Below are 25,528 nucleotides of genomic sequence, written 5' to 3' on the forward strand. Positions count from 1 at the left end.
GGGAGATTACTTACCATCATGGAGCTTACTTCAGCTTTAAGATTTATTGTCACATCACAAAAAGTAGTTTCATTTTATGCTGTTTTGAAAGCTATGTGTACATTGTTCAATGCTCTTTTTTCTAGTAGCCCGGTGAACTGTACTAGAGGATGTTTAAAAATACAAGTATATATATATATATACTTTAAATGAGAAAAAATACTGTTGGATGAAGACTCTTATCCTCAACTGTAAAAGAGCCATCATTCTTAAGGGATTAACGTGGCTTTGTTTTTTTAATTCAGAGAAATATTGTTTTTAGATATGTCAATTACATACGTTTATTGGGCTTGCTGTGGTCTGTACAGTGAAGGCTTTGTGTCACTTTTTTGCTTAAAAACTGTGGAATTAAAAATAAACATGCATAATAAGTGTATATACAACTAAGCTTTTTTTGTCTGCTATACATAAGGAAACAAATAATTTTTATCACATTTAATATTCTTAGGTTATAGGTTGCTCGGCAGGATACATTCCTGGGCATAATGAAAAATTGAAAAATGTCTCAGGGTAGTTATTGCTCATGCCCTAGGAACAACTTATATTGTGGATACTTTTTAATGTAATATCTATTTATTTTACAAGCTCCTTCAGATGCAACATCAACACCTGCAAATTGGATGGAGTCTGATCTCGCCTGTGCACTATAGACATGGATATTAAAAAGTGATGGCAGTCTGAAATTTACTTTCATGGCTGCTTGACCGAAGCTATTGTAGCAGAATCTCTTTGCAAGATTCTCTTTGGAGTTTATTTCATTAGACATCAAGGTGGCATATGAAACCCAACAGCAAAAGTATTTTGGGACTAGTTTTCCTAATTTCATTTAAAATATATATTCTCGCAATCTCGCAATTCTTGCAATCTCGCAATTTACTGCATGGAAATCAGCATGTGCATTTCTTATTTATTGGGGTTAGAAAGTGAGACATCTGTAGTCCTCTACTTGGCATCCTTTACCAAAAGCAGGAAGTGTGCCTACATAAATGTGCTATAGTGTTCCTGAGTGGCAGCCGATTGCAGCATCCAGCTATCATAAATGGTGTTGACAGTTTAAGTCTAACATACGTGAATTGGTCTCTTCTATATAAACATCTCTACCTGCTTGCCATACCTCTTTAGGTGACTCAGGATGTGAGATTGGTTTATGAACTGATAAATTCTAAATGAAACAGGTCTCTTTCTTTTTCCCTTGTGTGTCTCAACTTGCACATGCAGTCTCTCAATGTAACATTGCAGAACAAAGCACTTGGAAAGATAGCATTTCCCATTTTTAACTCCATAACACATTCACTTTCCCAGATCCCTCTCCTATAATTTGGACATATTTCCCATTTTCTCTACCATCTCTCACCCATTTATCTTTTTTCTCTCAATTTACTTTTTTCTTTTCGCTATCTTTTTAACCATTGACATATAGTTCTGTCTCCTTGTAAAACACATTGCCTGCTTCTCCTTTATGTGTGTTGTCCTGCCATATAGTAACCACTCCTCTGTTACCAGCTTTTGCCCATTTCCAGTATTTCCCTTGTTGACATAATTTCATCACCAATTATCAAGGGCTCATTTGAAAGCAAAGCTACACATGGTGTATGCTCAGCAGCATTGATTAGCCGCCCAGCAGGGATTTTCTACCGACAACTGGGAAGAATCCTCTGGACGGCTGGTGCTCTCTGCGGTAGAGTAAATCACAATACACAAGCACGTGCACACACATAAAGAATATTTGTCTTAAAGGTACCACTACTCAATTACCTGGCACCCATAATTAACAATAAAAATACTTTTGCCGCCATGGTTATTTGCTCAGTTGTGTGCTCTACCTGGAATTGCAACTCAGTGTCTGAATACTTCACCCATATCTCTTGCTCTTATTCACTGTACATGTACACTGGAACTGCTCCTGACCCCTTGTAATTATGCCCTTGGCTACTGACTTTGGCTTGTTTACGACTACTCTCCTGTTCTTCCAGTTCTCCCTGCTAATATCTTCTGTGTTGTCCTGGGCTATTAACCCTGGCATGTCCTCCCAGCTACTATTGCCTTTGTTGTGACCTTGGCTACTGACCTAGGCTTGTTTGAGACTACGCTCCAGTATATCCTTTTACGATGGTTATTGAATACAGCTGTCATGGCTCCTAAAATTATTTACATGTGAATTCATATTTACTTTACTTTTTTCTTATAGGGAAGGGTTTATATTTTTCTTATTTTGGGAGGGTCGTCTTATAATTGAGCAAATACTGTACTTTGCATTAAGCAACTTTTAACATGTTCTAGTTTAGCTACTCCTTTATCTGTGCTTGCTCCTTTTCCTGTCCACGGACTCAGAGAAGCCTGTCAATAGGGTGGACTGGGACTTCATGTCCAAGACCCAGGGCCGGCTTTTGGGGTGTGCAAGCTGTGCGGCCGCACAGGGCGCTATAGCAGCAGGGGCACCGAGGCAGCCCAGGTGACAGGGAGAGGATGAAAGAGGGCGCCGAGTGGTCGCACATGAAAATGTTTTCAGCAACCGCTCGGCCCCCCTTGTCTCCTCTGCTCCCTACCACTGCCCTGACTGCAGTGGTGGGAGAGCGAGGTCTCGGTGCGGTGCTTCATGATGAGCACTGGAATATGACATCATATCCCAGCGGTGAAGCTCACCGTGGCAGGGCAGCGAGACTGAGGCCTCGTGTTCCCCACACAGGACTTCACCAGGGTAGGGGGGATGAGAGGGGGTAGATAGTGAGTAGGGGAGGAGAGGAGGTAGACAGTGAGTAGGGGAGGAGAGGGGGTATATAGTGAGAAGGGGAAGAGATTGTGAGAAAGGGGGGGAGGGGGTAGATAGAGGGAATAGATAGTAAGAAGGGGATAGAGGGGGTAGATAGTGAGAAGAGATCGTGAGAACAGGGGGTAGTAAGAATCTTGAAATAAATAAAGAGTGAGAATGAGTAAGATAATGAATGAAGTAATGTGTGGATGAATTGTGTGAATGAGTGAAAGAATGAATAAATGAATTAATGTGTGGATAAATTGTGTGAATGTGTGACATGTCTATGAATTGTGTGAATGAGTGAGATAATGAGTGAATTAGTGAATGAGTGAGAGTATAAATTAATGTATGGATACATTGTGTGAATGAATTAGAGAATGCATGGATAAATCTGCAGATGAATTGTGAGAATGCATTAATGAATTACATAAATGACAGAGCAAAGGAGTGTGTATAAGTGTTTTGTGTGTATCATAGATGTGATTTGGGGAAAGTCAAAGATGGCACAAGCAGGGTGTTTGAGCTTTGGGGACCAAGATGGCACAGGTAGGGTGTTTATGAGACAAAGATGACACAGGCAGGGTGTTTATGTGACAAAGATGGCACAGGGCGGGCTATTTGGGGACCCAGATGTCTTATGCTGGGCTGTTTGGGGACAAAAATGGCTCATGCTGGGCTGTTTTGGGACAAAGATGACTGTAATTGTGTGAGTGTAATCTGGGTGCAACCTGTGATCTATGTAGGGCTGAAACAACAAATCGATAAAATTGCTAATAATCGATAACGGAAATCGGTGTCAACGATTTTTGTTATCGATTAATCGAGTGAGCGATTCCTTGTTGCAGCACTCGGCTCGCTTTACCTCCTCCGCAATCGTTTATCCGCTTCTGCTACGCGCTCTGCAGTCTCCGCATTCAATGAGCTACGTGACCTCGTTGAGCACCGGATTTGAAGCGCTTGAATTAAGAAATGGTGTTGGTCTGCTGTATAATGTTTTAAACTACTTGAAGGTTGGAACGAGTCCATAGCTGAGGTAAGTACGTCTCTATGTGCGAGTGTCTATGTGCTAGTGTCTGTGTGCTAGTGTCTATGTGCTAGTGTCTGTGTGCTAGTGTCTATGTGCGAGGCAAAGTGGGAGTGGGGGTGCAGGGCAGAGTGGGGATGCAGGGCATAGTGGGAGTGGGGGTGCAGGGCAGAGTGGGGATGCAGGGCACAGTGGGAGTGGGAGTGCAGGGCAGAGTGTGAATGCAGGGCAGAGTGTGAGTGTGGGTATAGGGCAGAGTGTGGGTGCAGGGCAGAGTGGGAGTGGGAGTGAAGGAGAGATTGGGTGGTGGGGGGGCAGGGCAGAGTGGGGGTGGGGGGGCAGGGCAGAGTGTGAGTGCAGGGCAGAGTGTGAGTGTGAGTGCAGGGCAGAGTGTGAGTGTGGGTGCAGGGCAGAGTGTGAGTGCAGGGCAGAGTGTGAGTGTGGGTGCAGGGCAGAGTGTGAGTGCAGGGCAGAGTGTGAGTGTGGGTGCAGGGCAGAGTGTGAGTGCAGGGCAGAGTGGGAGTGTGGGTACAGGGCAGAGTGTGGGTGTAGGGCAAAGTGCTGGGGCAAAGTGTGGGTGCTGGGGCAAAGTGTGGGTGCTGGGGCAAAGTGTGGAGTGCTGGGGCAGGGCAAAGTGTGGAGTGCAGGGCAAAGTGCTGGGGCAAAGTGGGGCTGGGGTAAAGTTTAAAACCTTTTTTGGTATTAAAACTTAGTTTGAGAAATAATGTGTTTTGGGTTCTTGTAGCTTTAAAATGTAGCTCTAATTATGTCAGTAAAATAAGAAGGCGGATAGATAAATGCCATTGTGATAAAGAGATAAGTGTTAATGACACATCTTAATGTAAATTATAAGTTTTTATTTTAAATAAACGAAAAATTTGTATATTGATTATTTTTATCCGATTAATCGAAAAAATAATCGGCCAACTAATCGATTATGAAAATAATGGTTAGTTGCAGCCCTAGATCTATGTCTGTAATTTAGGGTTTTTTATCTGCACCTTTAATGCTGAGTTTATATGTGGTTTCCAGTTCATCTATACCTGCAAAGCTGGGTTTGTGTGTTATTCTGTTGATCTATATCTGCTATGCTATGTTTCCATACATTATTTATGTATACCTGCAAATACAGGGTTTGTATATCTTATTTGGTTGATCTATACCTGCAGTGCTGTTTCCATGTGTTGTTTATTTGATCTATACCTGAACTAGAGGGAGGAAGGAAAAAAGAGGTGTGGCTTACTGAATGAGGGGACAAAGGGACTCTGTGGAAGAGTATGGGAGAGAGGACCTTGCAAAGTCACGGTAGGGTCAGAAGGAGGGAAGACTACACTGACTTTCACAGTCTTCCCCTAATCTGCAGTCAGTGTGGCAAATATTTTTTTTTGTGGTGTGGGAGGGGAGGGAGTGATTGCATGCTAGGGTGCGTGGAGGGGGTGCACAGGAAATAATTGCCTGGGGTCCAATTTTTTTCTATATTTAAAGGAAAAAATTTGTTACAAAGATTGCACTGTTAGCTGTTTTTTCCTATATTTAATGTATTTAAGGTACATTACTGTTACCAGTGTTTCCAGTTATATTTCATTGTACTTGTTTGCACTTGCACATAAATAATCTCTAACTAAAACTAGTTGTTTGTTACAAGACCTTTTCCCTTTCTATTTTGCCGAGGGGGGTGCCAGAGAAATAGTCCACACAGGGTGCCTGAACACCTAAGGCCGGCCCTGCCCAGACACTCCAGTGTATGGGATTCGGTGCATTATGGCTAAATTGGACCAGGTCGCTGCATTCTTCACCATCATCGCATATAAAGCTAAATAGAGGCTTGTCTGAGTCTTTCCCGATTCACAACGGCACCCAACAGGGATGTCCCCTTTGCTTTCTCATTAGAGCCACTGCTTCAGGCCATCAGATCCAACCCAGATATCCATGGTTTGACCTGCCAGGTAAGCAGCACAAGGTGTCTTCTTACGTAGATGTTCTACTCTTCACAGTGATCCAGCCTGCGGTCTCTTTCCCGAATATCCACAAAGAGCTTCTGGTTTTTAACATATTTCACACAGCTGAAGGAGACATACCAATACATTTTTGACAATGCTATGCTTCCAACTTTGTGGGAACAGTTTGGGGAGTCCCAGTGCACAAAGCAAGGTCCATAAAGACATGGTTGAGTTTGGTGTGGAAGAACTTGAATGGCTGCAGAGAGCTTTGACCTTAACCCCATCGAATACCTTTGGGATGAACTGGAACAGACATTGCGAGACAGGATTTCACCTCCTACATCAATGCCTGACTTCACAAATGCTCTACTGGATGAATGGGCAGAAATTTCCACAGAAGCACTTCAAAATCATTAAGGGAGTTTAAAAGGCATTGTATAGAGCACTCTGCCTCCAGAAATGCCTTATACCCCTATATGCCACTCTGGGTTAAAAGGCATATTATGGGGCAGAGTGGCATATAGGGAGGCATAAGGCATTTCAGGAGGCAGAGTGCTCTATTAAATGCCCCCTTAACGCCACTCTGCCTCCTGAAATGCCTTATACCTCCCTATATGCCACTCGGCCCCATAATATGCATTTTAACCCCCTAAGTGCCAGAGTGGCAAATAGGGGTATAAGGCATTCCAGAAATGCCCTATGCCCCCATTTAACACACACACACACACACTTACCGGTGCTTCCAATTTCCTGCTGTATTGCCGGGGCAGTGGGTTGACGTCTCCTTCCGCTGCAGCCGGAAGGAGGTGGAGTTGGCAGCGGGGGTTTGTCTGCATCCGTCGCGAATACCTTCCCCGGCTGTCAGAGATCAGAGTGCGGGGAACTCTGATCTCTGACAGTCGGGGAAGGTATGTGCGACGGACGCAGACAACCCCCTCTGCTAGCCACACCTCCTTCCGGCTGCAGCGGACGTTGTCTACGCGGATCGCGTAGACGTTAACCCGCTGCCCCGGCAATACGGCAGGAAGCACCGGTAAGTGTGTGTGTGTGGGGGTGTTAAATGGGGGGGGGAGACAGGAGGATCCAGGTCCCCTGCAGCGGTGCAGGGGATCTGGATCTTAGTCTCATAATCAGACCTCTATTTGAGGTCTGATTAGAAGACGACCACGATTAGAAGACGAGGGGTATTTTTCAGAGCATTTGCTCTGAAAAAAACCTCGTCTTATAATCGAGCAAATACGGTAACTGCTAACAGCAATCACACTCCTATCAAGCCAAGGCAGCCAGTACATGCTGGAACCTGGGGATGATAGGAGTCTGAGTACAGCCTCCCTATGCCATGCTACCACCCCCCCCTTACACATCCATACTAACACACACTCATTCACAAACATTTAAATACTCATTCATTCCATTAATCACACATACTCAAAAACCCTCCCCCACCCCCTTACCTGAACTTCAGATCTCTCACTCGAAGACTTCTGCAGGGGCCCGGCTGTGCGAGCAACTTCTCTGGCCCCGCCCCCAGAGGAAGGAGGGGGGAGGCAGAGTTATGTGACACTCTTCTAGCTTCCTGTTCTCCTGCTGCTCACGACCAAAGCCCGGTAAGCAGCATGGCCCCAGCGGACATTTTGAGGTCTAATCAGACCTCAAATTTGCTCTGAAAAAAACCTTGTCTTATAATAGAGCAAATACGGTAAATTATGTCAGAACTTTTTCCACCTTTAATGTGACCTGCTGAAATATTTGAGGGGAAAAAACTCACACTAACCTGGTTACATAAGTGTGCACACCCTTAAACTAATACTTTGCTGAAGCACCTTTTGATTTTATTACAGCAATCAGTCTTTTTGAGTAGCAGTCTATCAGTATGGCACATCTTGACGTGGCAATATTTGCTCACTTTTCTTTGCAAAAGTGCTCAAAATCTGTCAGATTGCGAGGACATCCCCTGTGCACAGCCCTCTTCAGATCACCCCACAGATGTTCAATTGGATTTATGTCTGGGCTCTTGCTGGGCCATTCCAAAATGTTAATCTTCTTCTGGTGAAGCCATGCTTTTGTGGATTTGGATGTGTGCTTTGGGTTGTTGTGGTGCTGAAAGGTGAACTTCCTTCATCTTCAGCTTCCTAACGGACGCCTGAAGGTTTTGTGCCAAAATTGCCTGGTATTTGGAACTGTTCATAATTCCCTCCACCCTAAGGCCCCGGTTTCTGCTGAAAGAAAACAGCCCCAAAGCATGCTGCCACCACCATGCTTCGCTTTGGGTATGGTGTTCTTTGAGTGATGTGCAGTGTTGTTTTTGCACCAAACATACCTTTTGGAATTATGGCCAAAAAGTTCAACCCTGGTTTCATCAAACCATAACACATTTTCCCACATGCTTTTGCAAACTTCACCCGGGCTTGGATGTTCTTCTTTGTAAGAAAAGTCTTCCGTCTTGCCACCCTACCCCATAGCCCATTCATATTAAGAATACAGGAGATTGTTGTCACATGTAGCACATAGCCAGTACTTGCCAGAAATTCCTGCAGTTCCTTTAATGTTGCAGTAGGCCTCTTCTAAGTTTCCCTGACCAGTTTTCTTATCATCTTTTCATTAACTTTGGAGGGACATCCAGTTCTTGGTAATGTCTCTGTTGTGCCATATTGTCTCCACTTGATGATGACTTGGAAATTCTTTTGTACCCTTCTCCTGAGTGATATCTTTCAACAATGAGATTCCTCTAATGCTTTGGAAGCTCTCTGCGGACCATGGCTTTTGCTCTGTAATGCAACTAAGCAAGTGTCAGGTAAATCCTACTAAAACAGCTGAGCTTTATTTGTGTCACTTTAAATGATGGCAGGTGTGTAATGAGTTCTAGTTAATATGAGTTTCAATGTGATTGGTTAATTCTGAACACAGCCACAGCCCCAGTTATAAGAGGGTGAGAGGGTGTACACACTTATGCAACCAGGTTATTGTTTTTAAAAAATTCCCCCTGAGTGAAAAAGAAACAAAATGCAAACAAAATTGATGACAAGAGATGGGAGTTATGTTGGACCACCGTCAATTTCTGACTCAGTATATAGTGATGGGCATTATGGTGTACCACTGTCAATGTATGGCTCAGCATATAGTGATGGGAGATATTGTGTAACATCATCAGTCCCTGACCCTGGTGATGTGAGTTATGCTGCACCACCCTTAGTGTCTGGATCACTGTAAAATTATAGGAATTATGCTGTACCACCATCTGTATCTGGATCACTTTATAATTATAGGAGTCATACTGTACCACCGTCTGTCTCTGGATATATATCGATAGGAATTGTGGTGTACCACCCTCAGTGGATTACTATGTAATGATGTGAGTTGTGGTGTACCTTTGTCATTGTCTGCCTCACTATATAATGACGGGAGTTATAAAGTACAACCATCAGTGTCTGGATCACTATATGGGATTTATGCTGTATAACATATGACAGGCTCACTATTAGCTGCACTGTATCCTATCTATGTCTGGTTAAATGTATGCTGATGAAGGTTATGCTATAACACATGCAAATGCATAATAGGGATTATAGTACACAACCTCTAGAGTACCAAAGGTTACTTTACTGTCCCTTTGTCCATAATATCCTGTCACGGTAGCCTCCGTGCCATGGGCTCCTGGAGGGGACTGAGTGCCAGCCTCCTCCCTACAGACTATGGGCCCTGGTAAGGAGTGCCACATTATCTCAATCCAAAGAGACCTCTATGACCAGTATTTGCACCTAGATCTGATATCCAGCATCCTCCCCCTCCTTACACAGACTATAATAGAGACCCCTTACTGGAGACCCTCGAATCAGAGACTCCAGTATGGGAGTTTGAGAGACAGACCCAAGCCTGGCTCGTGAGATGGAGAGCGGCCCTAGAAAAGTGGAGCGCCCACAAAGGTACACACCTGCCCACCCTAAAACAACGAGTCAGGGGTCAGGTGAATGGGAGGCTCTACTTGTTCGGGGGACCTGCGTCTCCAGGTGAGGTTGCGGAGCTAGAGAGGCTGGTCCGACAAGAGATTGGGCTCGAAGAGGAGTACCAAGCCATATATCCGCGAAAATCCAGAAAGCCCCATTCTCCGGGAAGGGATGGATGTCGGCGGGCCTGGTCTGTTGTGGGAGGCATTCGAGGAAAGGGATGGCTTTGGCAATGGCAACATGGACCGATGGTGGGACATTAGTGACAAGCGCCGGAGAGCCCTGCCGCCCACTGCAACAAGTGAACTCAGACAAGACTTTGGAGGGACTAGTAGACAGAGAATGGTGCCTCGAGGCAGAATACTTGGCACTGTTCGAGGGGCACTACGCCCTGCAGTGTGAGCCCACAGATGTCACAGAGCGAGCTCTGGAGGCCGCCGACTGTAAATGGCAAGCTTCTGGACTTGAAGATTCAGCCGCTCTGCCCCTGGTACTGCAGCCAGAGCCCAAAGAGGTGAAAGTGGGAGATCACTTTTGGGAGGAAGTCTTCCGGGTGATGATGGACCGCATGCAGTCGCCGGAATTTGAGGCAGCTGTCCATGGGTCTCCACTAGAGGCGGCAGAAGCACTGAGGGATGCTGTTCTCTGTCCAGCACCATGCACCTCTCCTGCCTGCCCCACAGTAAAGGGTCCCCGCCTGCTAGCAGGGACCCACCAGGGCAGAGAACAGCGTGATGCGATCATCTGCCCAGGACCGCAAAATGCCAGACCGGCCACAGGGCAGAGTGCTGCTGGCCTCTGCTCATCCCCCAGCACACTGTCCCCACAGGCTAACGAGGACCAACCAGCAGAAACGCTGGCACTCGGAGAGAGCATCGCTGACCTCTGTCCTGCACCAGCAATCATCGCTCTGGCTGAAGTGCCTCTGGCCGCCCCACAGCGAAGGGTCCCCACCAGCGGAAAAGCTCGCCACAGGGCAGAGTGACGCTATCCTCTGCCCAGCACCGTTCCCCACACCAGCAGAAGTGCTGGCAACCGGGCAGAGAGTCGCTGACCGCCTACACCCCCATCATCTGGCTCTTCCCAGCGGCCGTCACCAATTATAGGAGGAAGGGCGTTCCTCCTCAGCGGCTGACAGATAACCAGGGAGAAGCGGCAGCCGGCCCATCTCCCCCCAGCGGCAGCCGGAGCAACGTGGCTGGGTGAGTGCACAGGAGTTGGCGCAGCCAGACAGTCTCCCCAGCGGCAGCTCACCAGTCTGGGAGCGGAGGAACCTGTCCTCCCTCCCCAGCGGCAGATCCCAATTGAGGGAGCTGAGGGTGTCGTCCCGCAAGGGAAGGCTCCTGGTAGCCGGAGCCGAGAAGTTCCCAGGTGTGAAAATAATGCAGTATGTAAGAAGTATAACTGAGTAACAGATTTCCTTTCTGTGACTTTATACATTTCCCATACGACACAGCAAAACATTACACATTCATCCAAAATGAATGTGTCCTGAAAATAACGGCAGAAGTAGTCTCCTCGTAGTGACAAAAATATGGAGTTGTAACTTCCATTAATGATTTAAATGTGGATTTGACCAGATACCTCTATTCGAGAAATTAAGTTAAGCAGTCTTAGCAATAGTGAAATGTTGCTTTTTATTTCCTGCAAGGCATAAAGGAGATGTCTAGGGCTAAAATGGGAAGTAGTGATACTTAGAATTTCAGGAAGTGAGACTTTATCATTTTTATTTACACTATGAATATAGCAGCAGTGCCCCACAATAGTGTCATTTAGACATCCCACTATGACATCATGTCCATCGTATTATTATTTATTGTTTTATATAGCACCATCATATTCTGTAGTGCTGTACAATGGGTAGACAGGCCATAACAAGTAGTTTATAACATAACAATTTCACTTACAGAAACAATAGGTGATGAGGGCCATGCTCAAACGAGCTGACAATCTATCATGAGGGCCTGGCAAGTCAATATCATTCATTCGCTCATTCCATATAATCATCATGAAACTATGATGATAGCTACTAGATGTGAAGGTTTTTAGAATGGTGGCCACAGCACACAGCTGCCACAAACCACTAGAAGGGCACATGCTGTCTGATGTATGAACAGTGGCCAAAAAGAAAACAAATCAGTCTAGTTATGACCAAATAGTTGCATACTTAGCATGAAATTCCCATTCGTTACCTGTGACGTAATGCCAAAGAGAAAAGGTGCACATCTCCAATAGATCTCTTAGCTTTTATGGTAATAAAAAATAGAATTAGAATGTACCTGACCTTTTTTTCGAAGTGGACCCTCCTGATATAAATCTATTGTCAGCAAAGATTTGTGAAAATACCTGTTTGTTTGTACTTTCAGAAAAAAAATGCTTAAGCATTTTTGGTCTAGGGACTATGGGCATCGCTAGTTGATAGCTATGAAGTAGCTGATAAAAATGTGATAATGTCTAATGAGTAATAAAATCATGTGCAGGTTCTATCCCACTGAAAATATATCAAATTTCCTAGCTCAAATGTTTAACCCCTTCAGTCACAGGGGGGTTTGGTCCCTTATGTCCCAGAGCTTTTTTGCCATTTTTACACGTGTGGGTTTAATTAAGATTCCATTTTGTCTGTTTGATCTACCCACATAAACAAGGCATTCATTTGAAACATCGCAGCAAAAAAATAATAATTCTGATTACTTTTTTGCTGCCTTCCCCACAGACTGCTCTCCTCCGACGTGTTCTTCTCCCTGTCACAAGGAGCTGTTCCGTGTTAGCCCGCCCCCTTGAGCGGCTTCTAAGGGGCGTGGCGAGGAGCCTCAATGAGGCACTGGGCGGCAATGTGCAGGCATTATGGCCGCTTTAAAACTCATAGCCGCATCAGCTGCAATGGCGTCTCCCCTGCCCAGCCTGCCCCTGTAAGTAAAGACCTAAAAATTCTTGCTGTCTCCCGGAAGGGAATGCCCGATCACGTGATCAGGCAATCCTTATATAATGGCTTAGCGGCGCTCGCCCCAGCAGCTGTTACAAACAATCAGTTAGCGGAAAGCAAGCGATGCTGGCTTCTGCTGACAGAGGGGAGTCCAGGCCGTCAAATGAAGAAAGTCAAGACGTACCACTATACTTCCTAAAAGGCTTTATTGGATACCTTTTTAGAATGTATAGGTACGTCCATAAGGGACTGAAGTGGTTAAGAAGTTTTCTTTTAGAAAAGTGTATCCTCTAGTGGGACCCTCAAGACAACTGTAATAGTTGTACCCAACTGATGGCGGTTACTGTTACTAGGAATCTTTATTTAGGAGGCTGCCTGAAACACTAAAGTGCCCCTTTAAAATTAAAGCGTGACTTCTAAGCTCATACATTTAAATGCAGAAGTTAGAAGCATTCTTGTGCTGAGTACACAAGAAATGTGCAAATCTCCATGTGTGATTAGAGCATACATACTGTAAAGAAGTTCAGAGAATTTCAGGTTTATTTCAATCTTGAGCAAGCCTTAGTGGCCTAAAACCACAGTGATTGCCTCATTTTGCTCAGTTGTTGTGTTCCACAGAAATCTTGGGATGTGCATTACCTTATACTAGAGAATCAACAAGTAAAAAGTGTCTCAAAAGGGCAGATTACATGGACACTTTGAGTCTTTTCGGCAGCTCCCATAAGACACTGGTTGAGCATGATGGGAGAGACAGATCACACAGACTGCGGTCAGGGTTTATCTGTCATTGGCCAACACTGCTCTGGGCTACAACATCACACCTATCCATCATTCAAGACTTCTAACACTCACCTGTGGTGTGGCATTCAGCTTTTGCCATGCTAGACGTGCTTGCAAATAGGTAGGGGTCATAGATACAATATCTTATTTAGTTATCATTGTCCAAAAGATATTTTTTTTGCTACTACTCGCTCTTTTCACCACCCTTTTTATTTATCTATACTACTCCCTTAGATTGTAAGCGGTGCCCTTAAATGCCAGGAACTTTGTATAAAAGTACCATAAAGCTAGATGGCAAGCTCACAGGTGGCGTTCTCAGCTACGCATATATCTGTATGTATTAATGTATATTTGTTATGTATGTGTTAACTGCCCCATTTTAACTGTACCGCACTGTGTAATTTGTTGCCGCTTAATAATCAAAATAATAATAATAATAATAGTAATAATAATAATAAATTGATTAAAATGACTGTCCTGTGCTTCAGGTTAAGTTGTAGATTTTTAATTATATTTCACTTTTTTTGTCACAGTAACCTGGTTCTTAGGTTCAGATGCTGACAAATGTCATGAGAAAACTGATCAGCTTTGAAAAGCTTATCTACATATACAAAGTGTTAACAGGTAAGAAAACACATGGAATGATGATCTTAAAGGACCCCGCTGTGTATCAGATCACCTCTTTGCATTCCTTGTCTCTCTCTGCATTAGTAGAGTACAACCTGCAGCTCTCCCCTCCTCCTCCTCCCTGCCTGTCCTCTCCCCCCCCCCCTCCTCCTACCCAGCACAGGCGCAGCTCTCAGGCTCGGCTCTCCTCGACACAGATCGGCTATTTCCGCCTCTTTGTTTTAAACTCCAGCTGGAATTTTTTTTTCCTCCTCGTTTTTTTGTCTTCTTTTCTGAACTAAGGGGTGACTCGTTGGGAGCCGGAGGCTCCCCCATAATTTCCCTTCCCCCCTCCAGGTTGGATTTTGCACCCACACACATACCCTCCCTGTTTGGTCTCCCCCCCCCAGTTGCATTAGAGACACACATATGCACAAACACAGCAAGGCTTCTCTCCCTGCCCTGTGTGTCTGTGCTTTGCCCGGTGGAGAAACCCCCCTCCAGCAAGCGGCAGCTTCATCTCCAGAGATACACCACACACAGCAAGTAACCCGGGCAGCGGCGGCAGCAGCACCTCTCAACAATAAGGATTGCAGGTCAGTGTTATTATTTCACTGCAAAGTGAGAGAATGTGGTGATCAGAGAGAATTGGAATCATATTCATGGGGAGAGTGGGTATTACTGTGAAGATCATGACTCCCTCTCCTCCTTATGCCCTCCCCTTTCTCATAGCACATTTTTCTTTCCTTTTAATGCCCTTCTGTATATAAGCAAGGAGCTCCTGTCTCTCAGACAACTCAGCCACGCTACAGCCCCCCCACATGCCTGCCCTTGGTCATATCTGGATCTCCCCATTCTGTCTTTTTATCCCTAATCCTTTACCCCCTCCTTTACTTATTTTCTCTGCCTGCTTTACCTCCACCACCACCCCCCAGCTTATGGCCTCTAGGTCTTTCTCCAGTCCTTCTATCCAACCCACCCCCATTCAGCCCTGCTGCTCTACTGTCTTTTATGTGTGTTTACCACCCCCTGTGAATGGTTGTTTAGGGTGTTGCAGCTTTGAAAATTAGCAGCCCATTTTACCTATCCCTGACACTGACATGCCCATAGTATTACTTTTGTGGGTTCCCATGATCCATACCATCACCCCTAATCTCCCTAACTCCACCGGTCTATGTTCTTCTCTTCTTATGGACATCAGTGTCTCCCTCCTCGCTTCATTTATGTAGATTTTTTTAATGTAAATATTTGACCAACTTTTAAGCTTTTCCATGCGCTTTTACTGTCTTTTAGTCACTTAACTGACTGTCCTGTCACTTTTAATTCATAATAATTTGGGATCCTTCGGAACTGACTTTTCTGTCCACATGCTTGCTGTCAAGTTTCCTGAGTGTAGTCTGTCTTGTCAAGTACAGGCCATGGTCATGGTCTCATTTTGAAGGAACGGTCCCTGTAGCAACCTGTGCGTCATCTAGCGAAGGGGAGAGCCGTTGCATCCTTTATTTTTTTCGTTAGGGGGTGCTTACTGTCATAGCCATTTTTTAGGTCAGGGGGCACTTTGAGTTTCAACCTTATTTTTTACTTATCAGCTGGGTGCCTTAAGCAACCTACAGCCATTTTTTTTTGGTCAATGGGCAGTTTGCCGAACTTTGTGGTGCAATATATTTGGGACTAACTAGGAGAGCTTTGCGCCACAGCCTTTTTTTATAGGGCCGGGGGAAACTTTACGCCACAGCCTTTTTATAGGGCCGAGGGAAGCGTCACGCCATATAGAAAAAGACTTTAATGGCATGGATAAGGACCGTTCGGCCCATCTAGTCTGGTCATTTGTCCTTATGTGGCCCTTGTTCTTGTATTTGATCCAGGGTAGCTTTATGCCAATTCCATGCATGTTTAAATTCCGTCACTGTGTTAGCTTTTGTAACTTTTAACGGGACGCTGTTTCATTTATCTACCACCCTCCTAGTAAAGTAGAACTTGCTTAGTTTACATCTATACTATTGACCTAGTTTTAGATTATGACCTCCTTGTTCTAACCTTTCTCTTCCTTTGAAATAAACATCCCTCTTGTACTTTGTTAAATCGCTTTAAGTATTTAAACTTTCTCAAATCATCCCTTTCTGCCAAGCTATACATATTGTAAGTCTTTTCAGATATTTTGTATCCTGCAAGCCATTCACCTTTTTTGGTAGCCCTCCTTGGAACTCTCTCCAATTTATTGATATTCTTCAGGAGATGCGAACTGTACACAACAGTTATAAGCTGGGGTAGCTTTGCTCACAGCTCACCTTGTCTTGTGTTTCCATAGCTTTCTCGTAGCTAGTGATCTTTCCACCATGTTCGTGTTAACTTTCTAAAGCCTTTGTTTTTGGGTTATGTCTCTTTTTCCCAGTTCTGTTGATTTGATTCTTCTTTTGCTCCATTTGGTAATACATTTATCATATCGACCTCTTTATTTCTTCTTGTGTTGTCAACGCTTTTTTGTGAGTTTTCTGTAACTTTTTCCGCACATCAGCTTTAACGTGTATGGCCTTTCTCATGCTCTTCTACCACACTTGCTCTTCCACAAGCTCTACAATAAACAATTCCTTCAATCATTGCTACAAATGATGAGGCCCATTAGCTCTTTTCCCATACTTTTGTATTTCTTGTGAATCATTGTTGCACTTTTTAATGTTGGTTATCCAGTGAGCTCTGTTTTTTTCCTCTGGTGGGTTCCCAGTTATGAGCTATGTGCTACTTTTTCTTTTAAGACAGCAGTGCCATATTTTGACTTCACAGTCAGAATCCTAAGAATTCCACCTCCGCGTTGTCTTCTAGTTTGAAACTTTCTCTGTAACATTGGCCTTTCAGATCATCTCCCTGTTTCCATGTCCCTCTGCCATTGTTTATATATCTTCATCTTCTCTGCTAGTATCTGCACAATATTTTATTTCCAAATTGTGTGGTTCTCTTAATTTTAATTATAATGCCCCAGTCATTTTTTTCCTTCATTCTTCTGCTGCTTGGTCGTTGTTGAGCTTCCTTTTTTGCTGAGCTTCCTTTTTTTTTAAACTCCCTTTGATCATTCCTGTTTCTTCTCTCTTCTCTCAATTTTTATCATCTTTCTCAACTTCTTCTGCTCTTTTAGGCAATAGTGTAAACATGAAGTGGTGGAATTGATGTTCTGAATATTTTGTGGCCCAGTTGCCATTTGTGTAGCTCACAGTATACAGTGTGGTCTAGCTGTGCAACTGCATTCTTTATCAGCAAAGATCTCTCATCTGCACCTTGACAGCATGTGTGAAAGGAATACCATATGATAACTCAATGCTTTTAGTTGTCTACATGTTCCAACCACCCAGGAGCATGAGAAGAGAGATTGGTGCTGATGAAGGACACCAGGCAAAGAGGCGTCAGGGAATCCTGAGTCATGGGACTTATGGCTTCCAGTGACCCTTATAGTTTACACTCTATACAGAAAATATTATTGAAATGTTTGAGGGTCAAATAATTAATGTAATGTATTTGATATGTATAGTGTTGAAGATCTTCATCTCCTTTTAACTGGATTAGGATATTAGGATTGTAAACTAGTGCTAAAGAATGATCTTGTGTCACCCACTTGCCATCTGTTCCTGAATAATCTGATGTCTGTTGAATCTGATGTTGTATGCACATTGGTTGATGACATGTTCCCACAATGACTTCACAGATCTCATTCAGGACATATATCTGGAGCTTGGCAATTGTAAGACAGGGTGCTTGCAGATCCCCAAAATAACTTTATATGTGCTGGGATCTCATAATGTGGGAAACTGTAATGGCATTATTACACAATGCATATGGATGCAGGCAAACTGTGATTACATTCATTCTAAATGTATTTAGAATATATATATGATTAATTTATATTTTTGTGATAAATGTATGTCCAAGTTCCCTAGGCATCGTGGTAATTATCATTTCTGATAGCAGATCAAAGCTATTTGTTTTATCTGGTCGGCCAAGTTGTTTCTCCTACATCCATTCGTGGAGGTGCTGTAGAACACGAGGGCCTTAATTAATATTACTCTTTGCTCTTCTGTTAGATTTTGAAAAGTTCTGTTTTCTTTGGCACAAATTTTGTTTTGCCTTCTTCTCTATACCATTATTTGTCAGGCATTTTTTTTTCAACCTTATATGTCGTACTGCTGTTATGAAACTCATAAATTGCTTATGTTTTATAGCTTGTGCTTGCGGTTTTAGAGAAATTGTTCAGAAATGGTCTATCTGACATCCATCTACTGCTAGTGTAGAATGTGCCTTAGTAACCAACTTTAATATTTGGTATTTCCGTGCTCAGAAATTTTCTATTATTATTGAAGATTTTACCATTGCTTTATTAAATTCACCAATAAAAAGCCAGGAAACTTTAAAACCGATAATTTAGTGCTCCAGTACATCTGGAGAAAACCTAGACCTTGCCACCCCCAGTCCTTACAGGTTGTGAAAATCTAGTTAGATTAAAAGTGCCTTAATACTGTTATAGACACATACCCAGTCTGTTGATGCTTGAAATAACATCTTTGTATGCATAGTGACATTCCATACTGTGATGATTTATTTTAACTCCGTGAGGACACATAAACTCATGCTTTTAAGTAAGGTGTGTGTGCTTCTCCCAGCACCGGTGGGTTCCACGGTTCAGGGGTCCGTCTCATAACCAACTTCTGGAGATCTGCGTGATTATTCCTCCCCATTATGTTATCTTTACTCATCTGTGTATTAATGATTGTTGTTAACTGGTTCAGTTGGCCTAAAAGGTGAGTACAAGACATGAAACTGGTCCTATAATGCTGGCTCTGCCATCAATCCCCTTTAAACACTTTTATGGTCAAGTACGGTGTTAACCATGGTTATGCAGCACAGCATCCTCCTAAAGCAAACCATGTAAAGTTGCAAAACTTAGCATTGGATGGTATTGGTCATATAACTAATCTAGATGTCTGCAGAAGAGTTAAACCTTTCAAACCCCTAACGTTAATTTCCATTGAGAAGAGCCAACACGAGCGGACAGTGACTGACCTTGCCTTGTATAATGCATTGTTAAATTAGTAATATGGCCTTAAAATACCCGTACAGTATTTATGTATCATCCTTTTCACTAAAGAATATCAGTGGAGATCACTTTTTTATAATGCAATTGAAATCAGGGAGTTTAAATGGTCATCTCTCCTGCAAAATCCCAGTTAGATGGACCGCACAAAAAAGAGAGGTTTCAGACGAGGATTTTTTTTTTTTGGGGAGGGGGGTCAGTAATTGGTAATCCTTGTCTGTAATATATTTTGTAATAGCCAATTAGTGTGATATCGGAGCCAATTAAATGTTGTTATGAAGTACAATGACACCAAATATAATGTCTTCCAGAGAGTTGAGGAGTTAAATATCGCTAAAGTAGCCAAAGAAGTTTAAAGTGTTTACAGTGTGCATTTTTTCCTGAGTTACTTACAGCGACGTAAACCAGACTTGTTAGTAAGTTTAGGTGTGTTACTTATTTATGATAACCTAACAAAACTTTATTTTGTTATGTTTTTATTTTGTCTAATCTTGTTTTTGGTCTTAAACATGTCACGTTTCCGTCTATTAAAAGGAAGGAGAAAGGAACTATCTGTTTTTATTTGTGCCAAATCGATTAGCTAAAATGTACCCCGGGGTCTTCGATATTTGCTGGAGAAGTGGGGCGCATGAGGGTCATTTCCTCTACGTTTGGTGGAAAGAGATTAAAACAGATCTCTGATTTATGTGAAATTAATCTAAGGTTTAGTTCAGATTTAGCCCTGTTACATCATAATTTTTCCAAAATTACCAAATACAAAATGTAGAATATGTTTACATATTCTGGTAGCAGCTTAATTTATAGTTGCCAAAAGCTGGAAATCTAGTGGATCGCTTTGCTGGGATTTGCTGGCAATGCAAGCTAGAAAGGGGTATTTTAATTTCTAACAAATCTCCCTTTATATTAAATATCTGGAACTACAGCGTTAAGATATTACACCTTAAGTAACAAGCACAAAAAAGCTTTTTTTTCTTTTTCTACTTAAGACATGGTATTAACATTTAAGATATGCAAACCTCTCTCTTAACAAGGTGGCAACTAGTTGTCTTCTGTAAGGTCTTCTTGTTTATATGTAACCACTTACATTAGGTAGTTTATTTCACATTTTGTATTTTCCTGTTGATTTCATGGTAAAACAGAACACTAAAGGAACAGGTCACTTTTCTCCTGCATAATTTATTTCACTTTTTAAAATCAACTAACAATGTATTACCCACTCCTCTGGCCTCAGGGAAACAAAACCCCCCTAGGAGGTTTATTTAGCAGCAGATGCCCTAATGGCTTTGTTTTGGGGTGAACTTTTCTAGTTTTCTATTTTAGAAATGCTTGTTAATTTCAGGTATTATATCTCTATTTCCATAACCTCAGCACCTACTATTTTTTTTTTACTTTATAACCTGCCTGAATTCTCTTTTGAATATTTAATACTTTTGTTTGGCGGGTTCAGTTGAAATGATTGCATATGCCTTTTTTGTTTTCCCACATTTAAAATCTCTAAGGCAGAAACGCGTAAAGGCCAATCGATTTACACCAAAAACCTTGAGTGTCTGAGAGTTGCATGTTTCTGAAATAGAAACATTGAGGAACCAATAGATTTGTTCATTATCTGTGGACGTTTGCCAGACGATATCTTCATTAAAGAGGATGTAATGCTATTAGTGTTGACTTGCCTTCCAGGTCTGTGTATTAATTTGTGAGCTACATGAACTTTGTCTAGCGTTTTGAAGTTTGACATACATATTCTGATTCTATTGAAGACGCTGGAGATGACGTGTCCATCTTGAAACACATCTGCCGCTTTTCCACAACGCATAGCTTCAGACTCTCTATAACCTGTACAATTGTGTAGGCAAAATAAAATTAGCAATATATTCTGAATATAAATCAGAAACCATATGCCAACCTTACGGTATTCCATAGGAACGTAATCTAATATACAGAGTCAGAACAACAATATTTTATGTACCATTATAATTTGAATATACACATCATATCTCTGTGAAAATTGTATTTTTTAGTTCAAACCCTCCTTTTCTGATCACGGCTTCAGCATCTTCCTTTCCAGTAACTCTTTCTTCCCTCTTCCCCTTTCATTTGGTGTATACAAAGGTAAAGTTCTAGGACCCCTCTGTTCTCCCTTTATGCTACCTCCCTTGGTGAACGAATTTTGTGGTTTTCGGTAAAATTGCTGGTAGATAAGAACCATTCATCAGTCCCTTGGCTTGTCTTAGATTCAGTATAGCTTTATGACATGCTTAAATTCCCTCATTGTACTAGTCTCTACCACTTTTGCTGGGAGGCTGTTTCATTTATGTACCAGCCTCTTGTGTTCATACTGTCTTGAGTCTCATGTTGTTAAATTTATTGCTGCTTTGAAAACATATTAAACAAGGAGAGATATAGCAACTTTAACAGTAGCACCAGAATATTCGTCTTAGAAATAACAGATGAAGGGTCATTTGTTGATATATTTCATCTGGTTCTTCACGCAGGGTGTACTGTATGTCCAAGCAACAGATGTAGTCAACTAGTGGGCTACACTGGTCATTAATGAATAAAAAAATATATAAATGTAAAATTCTTGCTTTTTTTAAAATGAATTAAACATACCCTATCCAAGCCTATGGATAAGTCTTCTAGCACTAGTCCACAATGCTTTAGGTGTATGCCTAAACTTTCCAATGTCGACTAATTTTTCTATTTTACCATTTAATGTTATGAAAATTATAAAATGTAAAGTTTTATTCATTAGTGTTTGAGGGGGCTCCCGGTTTGTTCCATGTAGCCCGCTATTTGACTGTATCTTATATGTAGCAGATGTTGGTACAGACCTTACAATCCAGCACGGTTTTTCTTCTTTGCATGAAGCATATTTTTTTCTTGGCAGAAATCTAAAGTGACGCTCATGTTATTTACACATGACCTTTATCGCTGGAATTGTACTGATGGTGATATACGTATAGTCCTTTTAATTTGTGTAAATGGACAAAAAATGTTTTGGATTCATTTTAGTTTTGCTGTGTTTGAGAGAGAGTATATTTTAAAGACCTTACATTTTACTCGGTCAATGTAAACAAAACCAAATGCCTTAATGGTTAATCTTTTTTGAGAAGTTTAATTTGATAAACTACACTTTCAAATGCTATTGCCTTTTTCAAGGTGCTGTTCCACTTAGATAACTAAATACTTTAAGAAAATAAACCTTAGCAGATCTACTGTGTTCTTCTACTCTTAAAGTTTAAGTCCTTGACGACAATTGATGTGTACGGCACGTCATGAACTTATTAAGCAGACTTGGAAAGCAATCAAAGATCTTTCTTCTTCCAAACGGTGTTGCTGTAACTGAAAACTGCTACCTGTTGTGATCGCTCCCCAGATTTTCAACGTGCTCTATATACAATATGGTGGCTGCTGCCTGCTTTAAAAGAGCTTAGGAGGTGGTCAACGGTATCGAGACATTCAGCAATACTGAAAACCCACCTAAGCATGTGTGGTATCGCTATACTCAGGAGATGTTGCTAAATACATATTGGAGTGTTTGGCTGTGGCATATACCATGGGCTGTAAACCCATACCTAAATTACAATGTGTGTGAAAACACCACGCAAAAAAATGCTTCCACAAACTTTGGAAAAGGCTAGTGGTAAAATGAGTGCATGGAAAGGGAAATGCTGTGGGGTGTCTAGTTAACAAAAAAAAAATAAAAAAAATTGGACGGCTTTAAAGAAGTCCCAACTAGGACCTAGGGGCAGGATGATCAGATTTGATTTAAAAAATACAGTTTTCACCAATATATTTGCGTGAGTACACTAAATGAGAGAGAAAAAAATACAGCTAACCATCTACACCGCAAAAAATGTTGTCGCGGAAGGTACAAAAAAAGCATCCTCATATAAAAACAAGCTTTCAAGAAATGTATGCAGTTACTATGGCAACAACCTATCAATGTCTGCTTTCAATACCTGCTTAAAAGGGATTTGGGCATTCATTAGTACCAGGAATGATGTATCTAATGCTACATTTAGGTAAACAACTATTAAATTCAGTAGAGTAGGGAAAAACAGCATACACAATATGATTAATATTTCATGAAATGAAAGATTTTATTACTACTTTGTTGGTACATTTTCTTGAACATTTACTTTACATCTTAAAACACACATTTCCTTTTTTGGACTTAACTAGTCTTTTCTTTGAATTTTTCCTGTGTCTAGCAGAGTAGTTCTATGTAACACACTCTGCAAGTTGTTAAATTCCTCTTCTTTGGTCACCAGTCACCTCGGCTTGTCTGGGAACCTAGTGTGCCAATTTATCAGGGTAACTCTTGGGTTCATTGCAGGCACTTGGTAAGTGAATGAGCAGCAGTTGTATGTGTAACGCTGCTTGGATTTCACAAGAATTAACAAAGCCAGCTTCTGCTTGTTGGTTTGTGTCATTGATCCCTAAAATAAAAACATTTGGGCCTCTCTTTAATAAGCTTACGATAAGCAAATATACTGGGGGCTGGAAAAATATACTTGCCCATGAGGAGTAAAAACCCTGTGGATGAACAGAACATCTCACATTTGCACTTGTTTAGTTGTTACTGTTGCAACTTCGAGCTTTGATTTCAACCTACAGTATTTACTTTAGTACCTGAGAAACTGATACTTTCAAACTTGTTACTTTTTTTGTGTTTTACTGCTGCCATTGACACTCCACTATAGAAGAATGCATATTAAGTACTCTGCTGTGCTGCAACACCTGTCCTCCTCTTCTGTGATCTGACTGTTCTTGTCACTGCTGAAAGTAGTCAGAGGAAGAAAAGTGCTCTTATTGTAATCAATGGGGTTTTACACACACACACACACACGCGCACGGGGGCTCTAAACAGACACCCGCATGCAGCGTTCCTTGAGTCGGTGCTAATAATACTTAATAATAATAATAATAATGGTAAAGCTTGAGGTCTTGTGGGGTAAGAATAACTTCCCTGTCATTGGAAGAGCAATGCTAATAAATAATTGCAAAAATAACATTCAGAATAATAGTAATGATAATCAACTTATAAATTCAACCAATCAATTAGACCGAGCCACTGATTAATCTGGAAGCAATGTCTTGTTTGAATTTATATGACTGAGGAGTGGCATGTGAGTGTTTGAGGAGTGTCTGAGGGATATTTTGTTTCCAGCTTGGATTATACTTAAATTAGATGTCCATGAAACCTATATAGAGAGTGTACTGGTCATCGAGCACACAGTAACTGTTCCCTAATGCCAGTGGCAGGTCAGAACACATTGTGGCTAACCTGTGAATCGCAGAGTGTGCTGCCAATGAAGCTGACAGGGATGGCATTTATGTCCCACGTACACCGAGCCAAAACACTCTGAACCGAGTCTGAATTGGCAACGTTCTAATGGCTCGGCTTTGATTTCCAGGAAAATCTGCAGTGCAATCTGTATAGCTTTGGCTGATTGTTTTGTGCATTAATGAATTTACTAATCATTGAGTGTAATTTATTACATAAAGTGGCAATGCAGAGCCTCTAAGATCGTATTATCAAAGGCTACTTATGTTTTGTTGTTGTTTGCACATGAAAAATTGGCGTTTGCCTTCACAGTCCAAGGCTAGCTTGTGTGCAAACTCGCATGATGTTCAGAACTAAAATGATATAAGAGTTTGTATGAAGTCAGATATTAGTGTTTTGTATTCTAATGATATGAAGGATAACGAGGCTCATATGTCCTTGTAAATGCTGCCATTGTGTCTGACTGCTGTTGTCTGAATGTTATGGTCCTTGGCTTATATTAATGGGTATAGAACACGGCTACTTAAGGGGCACATTATGTCTTTGCTCTGATCCAAAAATGCAAACAAATACATTAAATCAACACGAGGCTTTGGTTTTATAGTTTGGCCAAAGCTCACCTGCCATGTCAAGTTACTCAGCTAACAAAAAATAGATGGACCTACAGGCCAAAAGAATCTATGAATCTAGAATTTATTGCCACATACTCTCCCTGTGCTTACTTGAAGTGGATTTGGGCAGAGTTACTGCTTTTCAAGCCCCGTTCCACCAAATGGTTGGAAAATAAATCAAAAATATAATATTGTCTAAACGTATTAAAAATGTATTTTTTTTATGTTTCTATAAACAGTCTAATCATATATGATATGAAAAAACTTGGCTTGTGTTTACGCAACTCTGTTTAAAAGCTATGTAGGTTTTTATTGTAACGTTTGAGTTCACAAAATTATATAGAAACCCCGGACTGTGCTGGTATTCCATGTCAAGGGGTATAACGGTTTATGTGGACTAGCAGTGACTTTTTCAGGAGCCTTGCTGGAACCAGTTACGTACAAAGGAGGGGTTTAATGACCCCCTTACAGGCTATTTGCAAAAACTTTGGTTCATATGACAACTGCTTATTCCAATATTTTCCATGAGAAAAAGTATAATC

The 25,528-nt window shown here is 41.9% G+C and overlaps 1 protein-coding gene across 1 annotated transcript in view; it reads left to right on the top strand.

The window, feature by feature from the left end:
• The first annotated feature begins 14,421 nt into the window (after positions 1-14,421).
• The window catches only part of PCGF3 (polycomb group ring finger 3), a 39,273-nt gene continuing 28,166 nt past the window's right edge, over positions 14,422-25,528 (top strand). The window contains exon 1 of the mRNA XM_053465805.1: positions 14,422-14,604. The gene's annotated coding sequence lies outside the window, so the exon portion shown is untranslated. The remainder of the gene's footprint in view (positions 14,605-25,528) is intronic.

Source organism: Spea bombifrons, chromosome 1, assembly GCF_027358695.1.
Source record: "Spea bombifrons isolate aSpeBom1 chromosome 1, aSpeBom1.2.pri, whole genome shotgun sequence".
Lineage (NCBI taxonomy): Eukaryota > Metazoa > Chordata > Amphibia > Anura > Pelobatidae > Spea > Spea bombifrons.